Source organism: Cavia porcellus, unplaced genomic scaffold (genome assembly GCF_034190915.1).
Source record: "Cavia porcellus strain 051 isolate PalLab524CR breed Dunkin Hartley unplaced genomic scaffold, mCavPor4.1 scaffold_18, whole genome shotgun sequence".
NCBI classification, from domain to species: Eukaryota; Metazoa; Chordata; class Mammalia; order Rodentia; family Caviidae; genus Cavia; species Cavia porcellus.
Window position 1 is genome coordinate 59500009 of NW_026947501.1, and position 17541 is coordinate 59517549.

The 17541-nt window shown below is 36.1% G+C and overlaps 1 long non-coding RNA gene across 1 annotated transcript; it reads left to right on the plus strand.

Moving 5' to 3' along the window:
* Positions 1-357: 357 nt before the first annotated feature.
* Positions 358-12274, plus strand: LOC106026530 (uncharacterized). The gene is made up of 3 exons (XR_001200168.2): positions 358-566; positions 8073-8337; positions 11612-12274. It is a non-coding gene; the product is annotated as an uncharacterized LOC106026530 (long non-coding RNA).
* The last annotated feature ends 5267 nt before the right edge of the window (positions 12275-17541 follow it).

Sequence of the window (17541 nt, forward strand, 5' to 3'; positions counted from 1 at the left end):
GGGGGAACTGACAAAGAGGACAAGGAGAGGAAAATACATGCAAGCACTAGCGCCCAGTAAAATACTGAACAGGAAAACTGTTTGAGGAATGAGTATGGCATCCCGTTTCTTATTACCTCTAGTGTTCAGCACTTGTCTTAAATCTGAAACCCACTGCACACTAGATAAAGATATGATTTTTTTTCATACAGTATGGATTTGGCTTTATCTGAGTTTGAAGTAATTAAGTCAGGAAATCCAAGGTGAAGGAAAAGAAAAGATTTGGACAGGGGCCAGCAGGTTATTTGATCCAAGGTACATGAGTCTGAAATTAAATTTGGAAGTTAGTCTATGCTGTCCTTAAATCATGACGGCAAATGAAGGGGAACCTTCTGTGTGCTAAGAAAAGAGAATATGTAGGCTGCTGCCTTACGGGAATCACAGAGGACAGGGATCATTCCCAGAAACTGCTTGGATTGACTGAAAGGCGGTTTGTCACACCAGAGTGAGGGATGAAGAGTGGAAAACTCCCTATAATTACCTCTTCAGTGTTCCTGAGAGATTGCCTGTGTGCCCAGTGGATTTGGGTAGGTACAGCTGCTGGAGAGCTTAGGAAATAAGGCACAGTCAGGATAGAGTGATTTTTAAGGGAAACGAGCCCTCTTTAGTTAGAAATCTGAGATGGATAGATAGGTGATAAATCAGATGTATACATGGAAATCAGTTACACAGTTCCATCAGTTGTAGATTCATTTGTGTGTGCATGTGTGTGTGTGTGTGTGTGTGTGTGTGTGTGTGTGTGTGTGTATTTCATTCTATACTGGGGGTTTCTAACTTGTAGAATAGTGTTCTTTACTACTCAAGTCAAACAAATTCCTGGAACCATGATTCTAAAAGAACAGGAATCACAATCAGGCTTCATTTTTGGTCCTATATAGTGAGAAAGTTTTCAGAGCATTTATTAACTCACTTTTCTTTTACCCAATCAACCATCAGTAAGATAAAGGTAAAGCATCATCCATCTCTTTACAAATAAGCACTTTATGAGTTAATATCTGAAAATTTCATGGTGAATAGTTTTATTTCAATAGATGTTCAATAATGTAAGCCATTATTACATGTAGATACATCCAAAGGGCTTTGGGAGGCCATCCGAGGGCAAGCAAAACTAGTGTTTAATGGAAAAATGTCACTTAGGACACTATTACAGCAGCAAGCATCTCAGTGGTCAATTTTTAAGAAGCAAGAAATTGCTTCAGAAAGAAGATCATGACTTCTATTTGATGCTTGTTGAAGTGATACAGTAAAAACTATGAAATCAATTAATTCTATACAAAGTTAAACATAATTTGTTTCTCAAGCAATAGCCAGGAAAGCTCTCAACTCGCTTTGTTCCTAGGCTTCCCTTTTTCTAGTAATTCCTCCTCCACACAGCAACAGAGAGTATAATATGCTAGCTGTTTATTTTAAGGGCTGTGATACAAAGTTCTACAATAGAATCTGACTCATTTACTTTAGAAATAAATTATGTGCTTATGATCCCCCACCCCCATATACACGAATGTGCACACATTCTGTGAGCACGTTTGTTTCTCATGTTCACTGAAGCTTTCCCAATGACAGTCAAGTGCTTGAGTGAAAGTGACCTCACAATGATTTTTTTTCTCTTCTGAGCAATGAATCTTATTTGTAGTACATCATCACGTATGAAGAATTTAAGAGAATTTTTGGAATTTGGACAAGTGATTGTGCTTTTGCATCTTTGTCCCTCTACAATAGGAAGCCCTGTGCTTATAGAGATGGAAGCAGGTCCCTCACCCTCTGCTCATGAATATGGAAAGCTAGATATGCAATGCATCTTGTTCACTCCAGCTCACATAGCTGTCTTTCCTCTCTGAGTTATTCTGGAACCACTCTTCTAATGAAGACTTGGGCCTTCGAAAGTAAAACTAAAGTCTCTGCTTCAGGTTTGTGCTAGAGGAGCAGTTCTAGCTATCAATCAGGTCTTGAAATGTGGAGAAAAGTCATATGAGGGTGCAGGTAAAGAAAAGAATGCTACTGTTACGTAAATGATACTTAAAATATTATGGTTTGTGTTTAAACGGCTCCCCAAATCCTCATGCAGTCAGGAGGGGCAGGCCTATCCAAGGTGACTGAGTCTAGCATTTGTGATTGGTTCATTGTCTAGTGCTGGGATTGACAATGTGGGTACTGCTCCCACCAGGGGCAGGGAGCTGGCATACAATATGAGGGATGCAAGGAGGTGTGGTTTCCTGTTGGCCCTTTTCCCTCTCGGTTGCTGTTGCCACCATGAGTGGCTGTCCCTTAGCCACACCTCCCTGCCTTGAAGCTAGCTGAGTATGGACTGAAACATACAAAAACTTTAAGCTGAATAAACCTTTCCTTCCTTTGTTTTGGGAATCAGGTATTTTGTCTCAACAACAAGAAAAAAATAATAATCAACACAAATGTCTTAGGTGAGCCGTAATTAACTGTAAAAATGCTGCATGCATGAAAACAGTAGAAGTCAAAGAAATAAAAGGAATGAAAAAATTCATTTCAAAAGACAAGCACTTCATGGTATAAAATTCCTTCTGAAGATCCAGAAGCTGCTTTATCAGATGCTCTTTGTTTGTGTAAAAGGAATCAGAGGTTTCTAATACATAGACCACATTACTTAATTAGATGTCATCTTTTATTTTGTGAAACCAACATCTTTGAATATTAAATAAGACAAAAGCTCCAGTCAAAAATGCTTCAGAAGCCAAGCATGGAAGTACAAGCTTCTAACTCCAGCACTCTTAGAGGCTAAGAAGGTAGATCACATATACAAATCTAGCGAGGGGAACTTGGAGGCTAAGCTTAATTTGAAGTTCTGCATTCAGTTTCTAGTAGAGAAAGAAAGAAAACAGATAATAGAAAACAAATAATACACAGCACTTATGAAGGTACATTACATTTCATATTTTGCCACAGTTCATTATTATTTAAAATAAGTTTGTTTCAGCTTCCATTATTAGATCATAATAATGTTCAATAACATTTTACTTAACACGTGAAGTTAAGTTCATTCACCCTGTAGTTATTGAGCATATCCTATGATGATCGATGTGATACGTCCTGGGTTGAGATGGTTTCTGTCATCATGGAATTTATCTTTTCCTTGAAAGACACAGACAGTTATTAAATATTATGACAAATGATATTAGATAGTCCTACATGCCTCATAGAAAATAAAGTGCCTGAAATGTAGTGACTGATGATATAACATTTATTGAGTAACCATTTGTGCTTTTCTATTTTTAATATATCATTTGTTACTGGGGTGTCAGTTAAGAACCTAAGATGGAAAAAATATAGATATTTCCTTTCCATACAAAATCTTGATAGGTGAAAAAAATTTTAGAAGAATTTAGGCTGACACTTTCAACCACCATACTAAAGTTTTCCCACCTTCAGAGATAGTATTTAGATCAATTGTCATTTGAAGAACATGTAAATGTGATCTCTTGCATTGTTTCTTCTGCAATTTTGAATAAAATGGCCTGAAACATTCCCTGATTTGAATTTCAAGCACTTAATAAATACATGTTGATTAACCAAGGCCCTGGTTAATCAACATGCATTGATTTCCTCAATGATTTCCAAGGCCTTGGGCCGAACACAGGGAAGAGACAATCTTAAAAGTGTCAAGAAAATGGTGATAAACACTTTGGTGACCAGGAGTGAGATGTTAATTGTGACTTTGGTAAACCTTCCCCTTGTTTCAGATCTGCAAGAAAGAGAACTATAAATGACTTCACTCCTAACCAAGTTCAGGAGAGTAGAGTCACAATATTTTTTCCAATAAATTTAGAACATTTTTAGTTTCAGTGAGAACATTTTGTAGTTGAAATGCTCTTGGAAATATGAACTAAGGATGAAGTAGAAATATTAAAGAAATGTTTTGGGGCTGGGGATTTAGCTCAGTGGCATAAGTGCCTGCCTTGCAAGTGCACAGTCGTGAGTTTGCTCCCGGACACCGGTTTAAAAAAAAGGATAATGTTTCAAGTGAACAAAGTAATAACGATTATCCATGCTGGGATACTGATCTGTAAAATAAGGAAAATCATAAACATGGTGAAACGCTATTCATCTCTGTCATTCTTGCAGATGAATAGAAAAACCCTGCTTGGCTGAAGGAACATGATTCTTGGGACACCTCACTCCCATTTTCCAAATTTCACTGCATTCCTTTAGAGTAGGAAGTGATGGAGCTACAGGACTGACTGCACAGAAAGGATCTGCATTGAAACTCAAAAATGTGTAGCTCTCAGACAGAATGCCACAGTTCTTCTATTGCAAAATTGTCCTTTTGCTATAACTAATTGTGAAATATCGTAGGAATAGGTAAAAATAGCAAAGACGATGTTTATGGTAAAACTACACAAGCTAAAGCCAGTCTACTGGATTACATGTTCTGGAATTAGGCTGCCTTGGTCCATATCCAGTTTCTACTACCTACACATGTACATGATCTTGAAAAAGCCAATAGGCCTTTTGTTTTAGTTTCATCATCTGTAAACTCAGATAATAATATTGCATGTTTCATAGAGGTACTTTGTGCATTAAATGAGTTAATATATGTAAAGCTCAGTGTTTGATATTAAAAGAATGACATGTGTTAGTATGTCATTATTCATCAGAAAGATCTTGACATACCCTGCAAAGACAGAATCATACAGTAGGACACATGTGCAGGAGTAACTCAGGAGATGGAGCAGTCACTGCAGGGCTGAGCATGGAGTTTTGCCTTGAAATTTTGGTAAACTGGCTACAAAGTAGAGCGATGATGCCCTTCTGGCATCTCAGAACTGTTGCAATGATCAAATGCAATGATGTTTGGGGAGAGGTTTATGAATTTATGAAGCATGATAACTATGTAACTTAGCAGCATTTTATTATCATTTTAATAGAAGTGTCAAGGAGATGGCAGGTCCTTCCTAAAGGCAAAGCTCGAAAAAGTATTTTCTTGCTGCAGAAGGAGGCAAAGTGCTGAAATGTAGTCAGCCATCTTTGTCCTGTGTCAGTGGACAGACTCAAGATTTCATTCATTACTTTTATGATTAAAAAAGTGGCAATGAGAGAGAGAAAGAGAGAGGGGGGAGCTAGTTTACCCACCAAATTATGTTTTCAAACTGCTTTTCACTTGTTTGAATGCTAGCGTCCAGGATATGACAATGTTACCACCTGCCTGAATTACTGAGCTGACTGTCAAATCCCTTGGGGCTGTAGGACTCAGTCCTCCATTCCTTGTTAGCATCTGTGTGTTAATGTTTTAGGCCATCCTTCTAATCTATTCCTTGCATTGGACTCTTCCTGAAATGTTTCAAGTGTCAAATGTTTTAATGCAATTCCCACAAATCAAATAAGGGAGTGATACACATATAGCTGTACATGTTTATATATATTTTGTATACATACATATGACACATGTGTATTCTCTATGTGTGTGAGACATAGTTTTGTCAGTAACACCACTGGCACTATTGGAAGACAGTAGAAACTCTTAATAGGGCTACTTGGTTAAAGCAAATTAGTTCACTGGAAGGACATTCTTGAAAGAGATACTGGGTCCATTTCCTCTCCACCTCTCTCTTTACTTCCTGGCTGCCATCCACTGAGAAGCTTTGGCCCATTACATGCTCTCACAGTGATGTTCTGCGCAGCAGAGGTTCAAAGAAAATAGGCCCAAACAATTATCCATTGAAATGTCTGAAACCATTACCAAAATGAGCATCTCTTCATTATAATGTTATTATCTCAGTTTATCAAAAAGCCAGAGAACTGTGTAACACAATCATGATCACCATATTCATTTAAAGTTTTCCTTTCATGGAAAACTGATATTGTATTGTTTCTTTAGGTACAATACGTTATTTGTCATAGATGTTCTGCAGTTGAATACTGTGGTTTTTTGGTAGTTGCTTTTTATTGGCATGTCTCTGATTTAAAGTACTGGGCTATTTGTTCATTTTAATTTTAAACATAGATTTTAAATTGTTATTTGAAAGGTCTTGACCTGATGCATTTGATGAAGAGTAAAAACATGAGTTAAACCCCAAATAGAGATTGTTTTGAATTGGAACTTTAATAAATGACCTGTTACTGGTTTATCAAGCCACACACATAGGCACGAATTAGAACCACCATGTTAAATAACTCCCATAACTTATTAAAAGCTGTTACCTTATTTTTATGGGAAGTCACTTTGAAATGACATGTGGGTATCATTACTTTTTGCTAGTTAATTCTGAACTTTCCAGGATGGACCATAAGGAGGAAAAATGCAGAACATTTTACATGAAAAAATTCTAAAACATGGAATAATCTATTAAACAGGGAGCTAAAGTCTCCCAGAACCTAAACCACTTTACAGATACATGTTGAATCTTTTGGAAGGTGAAACTGACCATTGCTCTGGACAGTGCTGAACAGTAAATAGGCTCTAAAATCAGAAAAACTAGATGTACTTCCAAAATCTAAATTAGTTTTTGTTCTCGCTGATTCATTTCCCTAATCTCTTAACCAGAGAAAACAAATATTCTAACTTTGTAGGCTTGTTTCAAGGTTAAGTGTTTATAAGTATGCCCACATAGCTTGTAATTTAAAAATAAAATTTTACTTCCTGGGTTCAAAAGTTAGCAGAAAACTTGACTTTGCTACTTCTGGAGGCTGTGTGGAATTGAGTGTGTTGGCCACAACATTTTCTACATAATGAGACACTGTGTGTGTGCCGTTAAGATGTTCATCTCTGGAATTTTGGAACATACAAATAGAGCACTTAAGTGCCTTGGTATAATTCATTCCTCTCCTGTTAGAAGCCCCAACTGACTCTGGAGATTAGTTATTCCCCAGGGTTTCCTCTTTTGCTTCACTATAAAACTATAATGACTTTCTTTCCTATCTTGTTGACTCAGTAATGCAATAAATAAGATATAAGACATATTTAATTTTCAAGCCCTTTATTGGTTTTATTGAGTCTCATTTGGATATGTGAATCACTATACTAGAAATGGAAACTAACATTTATGACTGAGTTTATTATGGGACACTTGTGTATACAGTGGTAGATAAAATATGCATTCACATAAATTTAAATAAAGTCAGTATCCCACTATTCACTGGCTTATACCTGGCTTTATTGGATGTTATTCCTGCTTAGGGAAATACCTCTCCCCTTAGTATTGTGTTCTGTATCATGACCTCTGTTTCTTTCCTGTTTTCCTTATACTTGGATTCCAGAGTATTATCTTCAACACTAAACTGTACTTATCTTCTAACCTTCCTCAATAATTTGATATATATACTACAAACATTGAAAATTTAGTGTGTATGTAGTATAGATACTGAAAAATTAGTATATTGATGTAGTCTATGTACTAAAAATTTTGTCTATTCTGTATGTATATATATATTGTATAAAATAATATAATATATATGAATAAATACTGAAATAAGGGCAAACCTAAATGGAAAATCAGATAAAACATCCCATTTTGTTTAATTATGTTGTTTTTTCAGGTTTTTGGAAGCTATTTTTTCTAGAATGGTATATATTGTATACCTTTGATGGATTATGCATATGTTTTATCAGTATCTTATTATATTTTCTTGAATAATATCTGCAAAAATGAATGCTACCTTAAGCTTTATTTGTAGAATAGAGTAAAAGTAAAGTTCTAGAAAATTGCATCTCTAAATGTTTATAAGTATTATGCAACCTAATATTAGAGATTGAATTTAAAACCATATATGTTCATAAACCCATTCATTCCTCTTTATCAATAGAGTAAGGAATATATGTATGCACCGCCAAAGACTGAGAAAAACCTTTTCCCCTCACACATCTCATTTCTGTCATGTCAGTTACACAGAGAACCAGAGCAGACGTGTGCTAACAGAAAATTCTGAAACACATTCCCTCTTATGTTTTCCAATAAAATTAATGGGCACTGAAAGACAATTTTCCATGTCCCTAATCTTTATCATGGCAACAGTTACTCTTGACATTGTCAATGTCGCTTTTTTAAAATCCTTTTTTTTCCCTACAGGACAATGTGTTGGCTGATGATGACGAGGAAAATGATTTCCAATAAATGAGAAGCCTGTTGCAGGAGGAGTAGACATGAGGAGGTGGCGCTGAGCACTTCCACATCAAAGATATTAGCTGGTTTCCAAAATTATCTGTGCGTTTTACAGTTATTCAGGAAATCTCTTCTCACAATAAATAGATCCCCGGTGCGGCTTTGAAAGGCCATGGCATTCATTTCATTCCATTTCACGGAGCCAGAGCAGCTTGTTGCACAGATGAAATGGGTGAGCTCTGCTATCAGCTGCTTTTTAAATTATATTTATAGGGTGATCGGAAATTTCATAGTAATGATCACTTTTTGCTTTTTTTAATGTTACTTTTAAAATCCATTGGTAGTATCTTTTATTTCTCCTGAAGGGAGTATATTTGGAGTAGTCATTTACTATGCCACACATACACATGCTTTACTTCAAGTTTTCTGCACAATGACTGCACCTAATTCCTTGTTCCTTTCATTCCCATAAGTAGTTTTCCCACAATAAATGACTTCCAGCTCCCAGTATATGTTTTGCCTAGCCTGCTACTTCTAGTTCTATCTTCCTAAAACTACTAAGAAAATCCAAACTAGACATTTTTATTTCATCCACCCTGTCATATTAAATGTCTCAGGCCCAGGAGACAGAGACATATAGAGATAAAGACAGAGAGATAGAAAATATTTACCACCATTTTCAATAGAAATCTAAGACCCATGACCAAGCTTCTGAGGCTTTGACAAATATTTCTAGTGGAAAGAAACAGTAGTTCACCTTTAACAAGGAGATTTTACTTCTATTTCTTTTTAAGTAGCTGTCTTATGATAACTAAAGTAATCATGGCACTATGTTAAAGATCACTGGCCCTAAAGCAATAATTCTGTGATATGGCTCTTTTTTTTGCTGACCAACTATGGCTACTAATAGCCCACCACCAGCTACCTAGGTGCTTAAGATTAAAGCATGAATAAAAAAAAAAAAAACCCACAAAAACTAACATTCATAATCCCTTCATTTAAAAGCTGTCAGGAATTACTTTGATTCAAATTTCCTAGCACTAACAATTGATCTATACATATAATTATTCTTGCTCACTAAAGACTAGCAATTTATAGTATATATCAAAAATTTTTCTATAAGATTGCTTCCAAGTTAGACTTCCTTGGTGAAAACAGATTTCCTTTTTTTTTTTTTTTTTGTAATGAATGCAGCACAATAAATAAATTTAAAATGAAAGTATAACTTCCTTGCAACACAAGAAATAAGCCTTCCTCCTGTGCTTTATTCATAAATTAACATTTTATAACTATCCCAAATCACTATCACTAAAATGAAGGTGATCTGGCTACAAGTTATTGCTATTCATTCAAATTATACAAAGGGCTATTAGAATAATGGAAGATTTGAATAAAATTATAAATTTACAGGGCTCTGAAGAACTACTTTAAAATCAAGAACGCGCATTGTTTTGGAGATTAGTATTAATCATTTGAGAGATCTAAGTATTTTCATATAGTTTTTGTACAGTACCCTACTACTGGCCATAAGTTTTCCTCAGGTTACAACATGTCTCCCTAGAATTTATTTGCTAGGTTTTTCTCATGAAAGTAGTAAGTCCAAGTAGCAAATTATCCAAATGAGTGTGGTGGCTTTTATTTCTATTCAACACTGAAGGAAGACTCACTAAATTCCAACAGCAATTATACATTTTCAAATACATTTCCAGATATGTTAAGGAATTTGATTGATCAAAATTTTTAAAATTTTGAATGGGAAAACACCTTGGATGTCAGGGTTAATGTATCATTCAGATGCACCATTCACTTCCAACTTCTTTCTAGCTGCTGATAATTTCCTACTAGGACTGATGCTTTCATGTGGAGCACAACTGCTTGCAACTGTTTTTCCTTCTGTATTTAAAAAAGAAAGACAGAAAATCCTTCAAATGCAGATGTTCCTCTGGTCGGCCACAGCCACCCTAACTTTTAGCACTTAGTTCATCGGAATTCCTGTTTTGGTCTCTGCCAGGAAGATTTCATCAACTTCTGTCTGTGCCACTTATGCTCATCTACTGACTTAGTCTTTCCAGAAACAGACTCCACTGACATAGTCCACCAGGAAACGCCGATTTAGTGTGGTAAATTACCATTTCATTGCTGCTTCAGCCTTTCCAGCAAAGACTTCTTTTTCCATTGGCTTTTCTATTAGAAAGCCATGGTTTTGAGATAAAGTTTGAAGCTCAGGAGGATTACAGAATATAATGACAGGATGCCCTCAAGTGGTAACATTTACTGTACAGAGAAAGCTCTAAGTAGTTCAGAGCATACATGCACAAATCATCCTGTGGTCTCTTCAGCAGAGGGCCACAGCACCCTGTGAACTCATAACAGTTGAAAGAAAGAAACAGAGAAGATATTAAATGCACTTTAATGGAGCTTAAATGTATTTAACTAGAAGGATTACCCACAATTGTCCAATTCCCCTTGCTTAAAATATTGATCAGTAGCCTGTTGGAAATTAACAGCAACTTACTGTTGGAAATTAACAGCAACTGATCAGTTACAAAATCATTTAAATACACTTGTTATCTTGGGTTTGTTGATCTTAAAAATTGACATAGTTCATGAAGAATAAATCCTACCAGTTAACCACTCTGGACCTCTCATGGTCTGATCACCTTCCACAATCTCATTATAATATATGCCAGATTAAAATTCATGATGGGTCTATTATATTGAACAGTTTTTCACACTAAGTAGAGATGTAGAGATTCAGGAAAGGATTGTTTAATCCCATTTTGGTTATCACATCCTCTTCATTAGGGAGGTAGCATAAGGTTCAGAATGCAGATTTAAAAAGTGCGTGTTTGGAAAGGTACAAAATGTCTCGAATGATGGATGCACATTAATATAATGTGTCATAAATCCCTGGGGAAGCTAAGGCTGAACATTTTCCAAATCCAATGTTTTGCTATCTCCCCCACCCCAGCTTCTGTATTTCATTAGAAGTGGATTTATCCTGGTTAAGTCATTCAGGTACTGAAGTTACAAAGCTCAATCATCTTTGAGTCTTTCTCTATATTCCTCACTTGAATCACTTGGTTTTCTGGGTACTACTTCAGCACATTGCTACTTCTTTCTGTTGCCCTTGTGACAGCTTTATTACAGATTCTCACCTTACTGGTCATTGCAAACTGAGTCTTTGCTTCTTACTGCAGCTGGTAGATATTATCTTTCTGTAAAGCAATAGTGGCCATTATTTTCCAAATAAGGTTATTCTTTAATATTTTCATTTCTAAAAGAAACACAAAAAGCCAATCCTTTTGAAAATAAAGAAAGTCTTTCAAGTTCTAGACCATGTCTTTAACTTATCTTGTGGATTAAAAACTGGTAGTTAACACTAGCTGAATTAAATCATCATGATGCTGAGTGGAGATGTTCCGCCTGAGGAAAGTTGCCTGTATAAATAGAGATATGGAGAAAAAGCATGAGGTATTGTGAGTTCTAAATGTTTCTTTTTCTAGCCATTGGTTCTCCTGGAAGAGCTCCTCATGACTGGCTTCCCCTACATGAGTTTGGACATTATGATCAGAGGAGCTCAGGACCTTGTTGGTGAGAATGGCAGTGTTTCACTTTGGGCAGCTCTGGGCCTTACATCGAGCATCACTTCCTGGCCTTACATCGAGCATCACTTCCTGGCTCCAGAGAGGAAGATGTGTGCATTTAATCTCCAGGAGAAGCTTGTCACACTGGCTTTCAGGCATATACTCAACTGTTCTCATTGTTGGAGGAGCTTGGGACCCCTGTGTCACTGAGGATGGCTGTGGTACTTTTCAGTGCAGCCCTGATCTTTATTTTGAGCATGACTCCTCAGCTCCAGTGTAGTACCCTCAACCTACCAACGCAGCTCCTTCACCCCACTGGCATAGACTTTCTAGCATCTACCACGGACCTTTGGGCCTTCCCTGCACAGATCTGTAGAAGAGTCTAGCATGAGTCCTTGCGTGGCCTCTAGACCTCTAGACCTCACGGGAGGCATTGTCCTTGGCTCTAGGTCTTCAGCTGAACTCGTGAAGGACATTGCTGTGGGATGAACATTGGGATGGACATTGCTTGGCTGAATATTCTGAGTTTTAATGTTGTGGACAGATTTCCTGCACTTTCTTGTGTTTAACTCTGGGTGACCATCATAAAATAATGTTATAAATCCTGTGTCCTGACTGTAATTACTCTCCTCACAATCCCTGACTACAACAACGTAATTCATTTCTATTTTATTTTCTGTCTGTATTCAATAATTTCCAAGTTTCTTCACTGTCTTTCTTCCTCTGTTCCTTGAACCACTTCCCATACTTGGACTCTTTATCACTCTTGAATTGTGTGATTTGAAAGGATAAGTTACTTAAATCCTAATATTTTAAAATAGGAAATTGAGAGTATAATGAGGATTATGCTTTTTGAATTTTTTTTATTTGTATGTGTTTCCCATACATAATGACCACAATCCTCAGTGTTTTCTTATTCCATTGCCACATCATATGGAGTACATCTTTTGTCTAGTCATATGATACGATCCTTACATTACTTTGAATATATGTTCTCTAAGTGAATGTGTACGTGAGCATACACATAAGTGCAGCTGCCTTAAGAGTCTTGTAATAGGCAAAATGGGAGGTCACAGAAAAATACTTAATCTACGCATGATTGAATGGATAAATGAAAAGCATTACATTTCTTTCAATGTCTACATTAGTAAGCTTTTCCATTACTAGGACAAAATATTTGATGTACACAATTTAAAGAAGAAAAATTTATTTTTCTCTCATGGTTTCAGAGATTTCAGTCCTTGGTCAGCTAGATCAAGGCAGAAATGTCCAGGCAGAAGAAATGCTCAACCCATGGAAATCAGGAATCAGAGAGAGCCAGGAAGGATGAGTGCCAGGGAAACCATGTATTCCAGGTCCTCCAAACAGGCTCCCCCTGTCAGTGCATCCAGCTAACGTACAAAGTTAGCTCTCCACAACCTAATTACTTTCAAAAGCACCTCATCTGTATATATGAATCTTTTGGATGAAATTTTTGTTTAAGCCATCATCATGTTGGATGCATAGATATAGTATTGGGAAAGGGAATTTCAATTGATTGTAGACTCAGTGTGATTCCTAAACATAAATAATATTGCATTACCTTAATTAAGATTTAGAAAATGGACTTTGGCACAACCTGATAAAATGTGAAGTGAAGGATGAAGATTTAGACAGGAAGGACACACTGAGAAAGAACACTGACTCTGTGTACACAGCCCTCATAAGCATCGGCATCTACAAATGAGAGAAATGCCGAGGTGCTTGTCTGAGGGCAGGAATTGACGAGTGGAGTTACTGAGCAAAGATCTTTGCTATCATTCATTGAAAGAAAAGCAAGGCTTCAGTCAATCCAGATTTACTCACTATGTATCATATTCTATATCACATTCTTCATTTATGACACACAACCCCAACTACAGGGCTTGAAAAGGAATCAAAAGCAAAACAAAAAATGTGAATTTCAGGTATCTGATAAAATAATCAATATAAACAATATTGGCCAGGGATTAAGCTCAGTGGCATAAGCACATGCCTGGCAAACATGTGGTCATGAGTTCGATCCCTGGTTCAAAAATAAATAAATAAAATCTAGTTGACCCATATATTTGAATTATGACATAATTAGTCATAATAATGTACTCATAAAGGAAATATAATTAATTATCAGACAACTTCACTAAGGGGAATTCTTCCCTGCCAGCACATCTCAATTGCAACTTCACTGTGTATTTCAAACCTCTCTGTATGAAGTGGTGTATAGCAAATACACATGATTGCTAGGATTCTTTTTACTGAGTGAGGGTAAATGTAGGCATTGAGCTTGGAGGGAAACTATTAACTGTGAAGAATAAGGTCATTTACATTAAAGTGTCAAAGGACACAGTGCAAGGTAAGGCTTCAGACTGTATATTAAACGAGTCTGATATAGTGGAGTCAAAGTTCCCCTTAAATATTAAATCATGTCTGTTAATAGTGATTGCCCAAAACAATGTAATAGGAACTTTCAAAGTTTCTTAGGGAACTAAATGGATCAATTAATAACATTTTCCACGATGTGGGAGACATGGTAGACAAGTACTACATTTACGCTCCCCATTCCACTTTCTAATCTATTTCCAAAAAGAATAGTAGAAAAATAGTGAGCCAGGTAGCAATCCCACAGTGATTTATTTTTCCATTTTTCTTTGCCTTATAATAGAGGATACAATACACAGATTAACATTTAGTCATGTTTATGCCCAGCAATGTGTTAGACACATTAGCAGACTTGTTTACATACCATAATATCTTTATAAATTATTTCATTAAACAAAGCCATAAATAATAATTCAGAAAAGACATTTTACACACTTTTTCTTCAATATATCAACTAACTAATGAGGAGATTAGATCTTATATCAAATGAAATCATCTTGTTTTTTACTCAAATGAAATGGTACAGAAGTTTATGTGGCCACTTGCCTGAGTCACAATTCCCAGCTATTTGGTCAAACATTTTACTCAGAGCATGTTTTCAAATGAAATGTACATTTAAATCAGTGGACTTGAAGCAAAACATATTGTCCTCCCAATACTGGACCCTAATATCCAAGACAGTAGTGGGTGATCCTCCTGCAATCTGTTAAAATCCTGGCTCGCATGAGAAGCGTGCAGGGGTTTCAACAGTGCACGTCCTAGAACTTCTGCTGAATTGTTGGCCTTAACTGGTTGCAATTAAACTGCAGTGCTTTCATAGATCTCTAGCTTGTTGACTGCTTCTTCAGAGTCTGGACTTGCGTGCCTCCACAGTGATCGTATCGATTGTTTAAAACTAATTCATATTTATGGATATAACACACACACACACACACAATAGCCATGTGTTGCCTATTGGCTGTTTCTGTGGAAAGACCTAATACAACATGTTTGGTTATTACATAATTAAATTATTTTGCACTCTGCATTCATTATAGATACCATATGTAGCAATAAATCATTAAATTTGAGACCATATGAAGGGAAGAAAAACAACACCAAATACTTATTTTGGCAACCTATTGTGGGTGACATTTTGCAAATGATATAGATAATAGCAGTCTTTGTATTATATAATTCTCTCTTGTATCGTGGGGTTTGCACACCAAGATGGGCTCAGACAGCCCTGTTTTAGGTTTCCTTAAGCAGTTTCAGTCAGGCTGTTGCTGGACCTGGAACATCAGGGGACTAGAAGTGTGTGTCTGTGTATTTGTGCCTGTGTTTGTGTGTGATGTATGCATGCATGCATGTACATTTATGCTATCAATATGTGTTTAGTCTGCTATTTTTGTGCTACCTTTCACTTTCTCACAGGTTAACAACTCCTAACCTTTCTAATATTTGAAGTGCAAATATTCCAGGGAGCAAGTCGGAAGCTATATTGTACATTATGATCTAGTCTCCCTAAGCACATAACATCATTTCCTGTTGCACTGTTGGTTTAAATGATCATCAAAGCACATTCAACTTCAAGAAGAGTGAATATAGATCCTTGCTTTGAATGACAGAAACCAGAAAAGTGAAGAATGCCAATGATTTTCCTTCTAACTTCTGTATTTCTTTTTTCCAAAAGGAATTCATCACTTTCTTTCTTTACTGTTTTCAGAGACACAAAATTTTTCTTACTTCTATTTTTCTGAAAACCATATGGAAAAAGCATAAATTCATGCCCAATCAGTCCTAGTCACCCAATTATTACATAGTTTGTTCCTTTAGAAGCTATTGTGTCATTGGTTCCTTGCAGGTAATATTTTTGTAACAAATAATAAACAATATAAAACTGATTTTTCTGTGCTCTACAGATTATCATCTAATTTTAAAATATAAATTTGTTCCTTTTACTTTGTCATACCTCATATTGTTCTTAAAAGTGTTAGTAATCATAAGTGGTCTAGTGATCATAAGATTATTATGCCCAAGATACTGTATTAAATCTATTCTTTCCAAACAGAATTCCCAAAATGTTCCATGTCTGTAATTTTATTAATTTCTCTTCATTGTGAATAAAGGAGTTGATATTAAAGATATTTAACAATTCCGTGACTTTCCACCTGATGGTACATCTAGAAAATAATTAACATCTTTAGTAATGGATTCTACAGCTGAATAACAAATCAAGTGTAAATTGTGTTTTTCATCCTTTTCAGTAGCTTTGGTATAAAGGAACTGTACTCTTCGTGGTATAAAGAAAGTCATGCACAGAGAGGCTGAAAATTTATTAGTAAGCTTGTGTTCTGCCAATAAAAGAAGTAGTCTGCTTGTCAGTTGTTGGTAATGTGTTAATTGTCTTTTCTTCTTCTGTTTTCCATTAAACAGAGTCTACAAGTGCTTAAGCCACAGGTATCTGCTGCAGGAAGATAACCTAGGGGGTCATTTCAGCATTTATAACACTAAGGCACAGTTTGAACTGGGAACATGCTTCTAATAAATAGTTAAAAAGGCAAAATAATAGATAAGTAGAGTTAAACTGAGAGAATGTAGAACACAAAAACCCAATGTAAATAAAATGTGTGGAGAAATCAAGAGAAAATCCAGAAGAAAGATGAAAAAAGGATGTGAATGAAAAGTAAAGGGCTGTGAAATAGAGCATTACCGAATTCTCCTCCATTCTCCTTCCTTAATCCTAAGATTCTTTAAGAAGGACGATAAATAAAAGATAATTTTGCAGCATGTGTACATATGCATGACATTCATTAGAATGTAGGACTTTTTGAGATATAATGATTGTATTTAAAATAAGCAGAAAACTTTTCATGAATGACATAGGGTCTCACTGATTAAGTTATACCTACAAATTGTGCTCAAATAAATGATCAAGAACTCCATAAGGTAAACGTCCTCCAAATCAATATCCAGTAGCAAAGGCAGATGCTTCTAGGGGCTGTAGTTTTACTTGCTGAAAAGGTCACTTATCGATTGTAAAATCGGAATTTATTTCATCAAACTGTGTTGGTGATGATTTCTTCCCTTTCTAGAATGAGAATATGTAAGTTACTCCAGGAAGACATTTACCTCAAAAAAAATCTGATCAAAATATGACTATATACAGGTCTGACATGGACTGAGCTGGGGTTCCCACCCTCCTGTCTTTATAACAAGGTAAACTGAACAAACTCAAGGTGACAGAAGGCAGAGCGCTACAACCAAGACCAGCTTACCTGGGAGGAAAGTCACTGAAGTTGCAAACATTTCAGAGCTCTGAAATAATAAATCTGATATATTTCTGAGGCTCAGTGAGTTCCCACGTGAATATGAGAATCTCCTAGTGTCGATGTTTTAAAGGTGCCAACAAAATTTGTGGATTTCACCTCTAAGCTTCCTTTCAAATTTCTCCTATAAAGAACCATGAAAGT